We start from the raw sequence: 5,473 nt of genomic DNA on the forward strand, positions 1-5,473 counted from the left end.
TTGTCTGTGACTTCCCTACCTGCTTATCCAGCAAAAACATGCATTCATCAGTCCACCTCAGTGCCTGGAGCTGGAATCAGCAGGAAGAAAATCACAAGCAGAGGAAAATTATACCCCCTATTGGCTCTGGGTTCACTTTAGCAAGCCACCCTTTTTCAACTATGTTGGTATCCTGCCTGCTAACCCCTGATTCAGAGGCAAATTTTAAAAGCACTTCTGACACTGGGCTTTGCAACTTTTCAAACAAATAGCAAATGATTAAAACCCTCTGATAGTGCACTGATGTTGATCCAAGAAGGCAAAACTGCAAGCCGTTTAAATACCACGACCTGAGAGTTATGACTGAAAGCAAAGAGAGGAATTTGTCCTTGGGATTCTGCAGGCACATGGCCTTGCACACCACTCTTCTACTGGAGGCTCATCCTATCTCCAGGAGGTTCCTACAGGGGTACATTCAAGGGAAATGAAAGTTGCTCAGTGGTTTCTTCTTTACTGATGGCATAAAGATTCCTGCATAGTTTTTTAATAAGATACTGGGATTTAGACATCTGTCCTACAGATTTTGTTAATATGCATAATACATATATGTCCATACTTTTTACCTTTCTGTTGACGCTGGTACTGTATCAGTGTAGCATATTCCACTGACTAGTCCAGTGCCCGATTTACTTTCGTGCTGAATAGAGTGAATCCTCATCAGATTTCATAAACATATACTTTCTTTTAATAGGGAGTGAGGTGCTGGTTGTTAACAGTGTATCACAAAAAAATTACAGGAAAAGATAAACTGACTTCACTTCTCTTTCACTCATTTTCCACAGGCCAGACAGTAAAAACTAAATAAAAAATCCAACTGAATATTATGCCTTTGTGGTAGTTTTCAAACTAAAGTGAGCATGGAAGCAGTAGAGGTGAAATATTCCTCCTCCAGTAAGAAGATTCTCACAGGATTTATTTTTACATAAAATATGTCCAGCTAAAATATATCCAGTTAAAATATATACCTAACTGTGTATATCTCCATCTATAATTCAAATAAAGCTTATGTTTTATTATAATGATATTTCACAACTGCAGTAAAAAGGTAACAGTGCATAATTCCAGTTTCTTTTTAACTAAGTGAAATACCAACAGCAGACTATAAATGGCCGCATCTATCTGACCATGGGCTGTTTGACTCAGCTTCTTTTCACTATTCTCTTGATTGGATATAGGAGAAAAATTAGCTCTAGGTATGAAAGGTTGTTAAGAGCTTCTTAATCAGGGCCATATACATAAATGAGACTGACAGCAAGCAGACAAAAACTGATTAAAAACTACTGATGTTGGAAAACATCTTTACTAGCTATATACTCACATATATAAATAGGAGATTGATCCAAAGAACAATAATAGGTTCTGCAATATTTCTCTGCTTTCTGTGTGGGTTAAGTACAAACAGCACTGCTCAAGGATTCTTTCCTTTTCCATGTGTGAGTGCACTTGTTATCTCTTAACCAAACAGTTCGCCAAAATATGAAGTGATAGAGCTAACCAAATGATCTTGTGCTGGAAAAAACAGCAAACACAAACACACAACACAAAAAAATCCAACAAAGAAAAAAACAACAAAAAATAGCCTGGAACAAAAACCAAACAGTGTGCATGGGTTACTTGAAAATTATAACCTAAAGACATTACTGTCTCACAGCCCTTCAATTTCTCGTGTGAAATGCATTTATGGTCTCAGCCCAGTTCCTAGCAGACAGGTGCCCACATCACTGGAATCACCAGGTGGAGATGACTAAATTTTTCCAATAAAAAAAGGCGATTATAGCTAACACAGTGTAAAACATTAATATAAAGTACTTATAGTTCCCACAGCAGATGTTACAGTAACTTGGAATCCTGCTCACTGGAGAAAATTGTGCCCAGATGCTTGTACTTAAACTTTATGGCCCGAACTCTGCCCTCAGATGTACACAAAACTCCCAGAGATTTCAGAGCAACTATTGTTCATATATGTCAGCGCTGTGTCTGACTCCTTTCAGAGTTCGCGTTGACCTTCAGAAATGTTGTGGGACACTGGATCAGAAACCACCCAGCATGGTTGAGGATGACAATGACAGTATTCCAGCACTCCATAGGAGACCCATCCAATATCAAGGCCAAAATGTACCAGGCATTTCTCAAACATAAATCAAAAGCCAGATCGCTCTATAAGCAGAAAAAATAAGAAAGAAAGAAAAGTTTGGGAACAAATCCAGAGTGTGAAATGCATTGCACAAGACCACAGAGTAGCTGGATGGCAAAAACATGATTAATGCAACCATACAGCTGTGAAAAGTGTATCAACTTCAGTAGCTATTTAAATATCCTTAAGGATGAAAACAGAGCATAGTCAAAACGAGCAGAAATGCATGATCTTAGAATTTCATCAAAATCACTGTGCTTTTATTCCCTTTTTGACTTTCTGATCAGTCCTTGCAGCAGTGTCAATGTAGAGCACAGTAGCTCTCAGTACTTGATCAACCTACAGACAGAAGCACTTTGGAGAGACAGATAGTAGCTGGTACACAGCAAGAAATAACATCTAAGGCATCCATGGGAAATGAGGCAGAGAAAGGCAGGGGCTAACAGGTAGAGATGGTTGGGTCTGGGCACATAACCTCTTGATTCAGGGAAATGCTGAAGTTAGAGAGCTGGATGGGAGAAAAGAACTTGCCACATTAGGATATGATGGGTTTCAGGTAAGACTGATTTTGAACTTTTTTACCATTTAACTTCTTTTGCTGGTTTAATGCTTTGTGTTCTGATACAGCTCAGCTTCAGGGACTGAGAGCATTCAGACAGTTCTGCTTTCAAGGAAAGCTATCTGAATGTGGTGCTGGGCACCCTGATTGGGGTGTCCCTGCCAGAGCAGGGGTTGGAGCAGATGGACCCAAGAGTCCCTGGTAACCTCAGCCATGCTGTGATTCTGTTAAAGGTGTTCCAGCTCACAACTGCTACTGACGGTGACAAACTCTACTTGTGTACTGACAGTTCCCCAGAAGTGTGGTTATGGTTCAAGACATCAGTGCATGATGTCATCAGACAACACATGTTCATTTCAGCTCATATACTGTGCCTGTTGTCATTGCATCTGAATGCTCTATATAATATTTTGATCTTTGACATAGTTAATGAAAGTAGTGATTTTAACCACTGTCTGAACTACTGTTTGTTATGATAAATACATCCTGATTTATTACTTGGTTTTATAAACATTAAGGCATCAGAAGAGCCCAAAGGAAAACTATGTTTACATAGAAGATTAAGGCACACTCTTTTTCATATTTGTAATGTTTGAGATGTGATATGGTATACTATAAATTTAGTTAACAAACTTTGCTTGATTAGCCTGTCAGTATAATCAGTTTCCTAAGTGCTGCTGTATGTCAAGCTCTTAACAAAGACAGAGGCTAGACATGATTTTCCTTTGTTGTAATTTATACAGAAGGAGATTTCTTGCTTTAATGTTTAGAGTGGAATTCCTTCTACTTCAACTGACTAAGTGGTATTTGTCTGACATCCACAGCTACATGCTCCCTGTAGGGAAATAGATAAGTCAAAAAGTTGTTTAATTCCATCCTGAAAAGTGAGGAAAGAAGTCTCCTTGGAGATTCCTTCATTTTTCTCTGATGACCACTGAGTGATCCCAATTCAACCCATTTAAATATATCTATGAATTTTTACCTGGCCCCTCATGGAGAAGATTATGCTGGGAATGTACATTTACCATGGCTGCATTTACCTCTGAGCACAATAACATCTATAAAAATATAGTCTTTAAACAGACATTTTAGTTCAAAATCACAGTGGGCTAAAAGCACATCTGGCATGTATGTGGTTCCTCTGATGAGCAATTGTGGTCTTCAGTTCCTTTTTTTGGCTCACAAAATGAAATGATCTCTGTTTTCAAAGAATCACAGAATTGTAGGGGTTGGATGGGACCTCTGGAGATCTTCTAGTCCAACCTCCTGCTAAAGCAGGTTCCCTACAGTAGGTTGCCCAGTCCAGGTAGGACTTGAATATCTGAGAGAAGGAGACTTCACAGCCTCTCTTGGCAGCCTGTTCCAGTGCTGTAATCTGCACGGTAAAAGACTTCTTCCTTGTGTTTGTATGGAACCTTCTGTGTTCCAGTTTGTGCCCATTGCCCTTTGTTATGTTGCTGAGTACCACTGAAAAGAACTCAGGCCAACTCACTTGACTCCTACCCTTTAGATATTTATTTGCATCGATGAGGTCCCCATGTCAGTCACTCTTCCCAGCTTTGTATCATCAGCAAACTTGCTGAGAGTGGACTCTCTCCATTCAGGTCATCGATGAAGATGTTGAACAAGACGAGACCCTGTACCAACTCCTGAGGAAGACCACTAGTTATAGGCCTTCAACCAAACTCTGCCACACTGATGACAACCCTCTGAGCTCTACCAGCCGAATGGTTCTCAATCCACCTCATTGTTCACTCATCTGTCCCTCACTTAATCAGCTTAATTACAAGGATGTTGTGGGAGACAGTGTCAAATTCCTTCCTGAAGTCAAGGTATGCAACATCCACTGCTCTTCCCCCATCTACCCAGCCAGTGATGACATCATAGGAAACTACCAGGTTGGTAAAGCTCAATTTCCCCACAGTGAATCCGTGTTGACTACTCCTGATAACCTTTTCTTTCAATTTTCTGGAGATGACATTCAGAACAAGTTATTCCATCACCTTTCCAGGGATGGAGGTGAGGCTGGCAGGCCTGTCGGTTCCTGTTCCCTCCTTTTTGCCCTTTTAATGTGACTCATGTGACACTAGATTTCTTCCAGTCTTCAGGCACCTCTTCCATTCTCTAAGATCTTTCAAAGATGATAGAGAGAGGCTTAGCATTCACTTTTGCCAGCTCCATCTGCACACGTGGGTGCATCTCTTTGACAAATCCCATGAATTTGTGTGCATCGAGTTTGCCTAGAGGATCTCTGACCAGATCCTACTTGATCAAGGGGAAGCTGTCCTTTCTCTAGACTCCCTCTCTTACCTTCAGAGTCTGGGATTCCTGAATTTAATATTTTCTTAAATCTAACAATTCTGGTTTAGCTACAGATGAGAGTGAATGCAAATGAAAATGAGAGTAAGATGAAAATTCATAGGAAGTAGTCATGGTACTTCAAAAAGAAACCCTGCCTATCCAACCCAAAGCTGGAGTTGGTGAGTGGGATTCTGTGTTCCTTGAATGTGGATGCCCAGGAGCATTTGAGGTACCTAAATATCCAAGATACAAGTGGACCTGGAAGGGAAGTCTCAAGATGTGTGGAAACTTTGCTCCCTTCTGCAGAAGAAGATGGAGGACTTAAATGCCTGAATCCTTTTATTGAGTCAATGTAAACTCTCCCCAGGTTTCAAAGCAGACCCTGGATAACTGCTGAGGGTCTCGTAGGTAAAAGACGCAGAAGCAAAATTAATGAAATT

Source organism: Meleagris gallopavo, chromosome 2, assembly GCF_000146605.3.
Source record: "Meleagris gallopavo isolate NT-WF06-2002-E0010 breed Aviagen turkey brand Nicholas breeding stock chromosome 2, Turkey_5.1, whole genome shotgun sequence".
In the NCBI taxonomy this organism is placed as follows: Eukaryota; Metazoa; Chordata; class Aves; order Galliformes; family Phasianidae; genus Meleagris; species Meleagris gallopavo.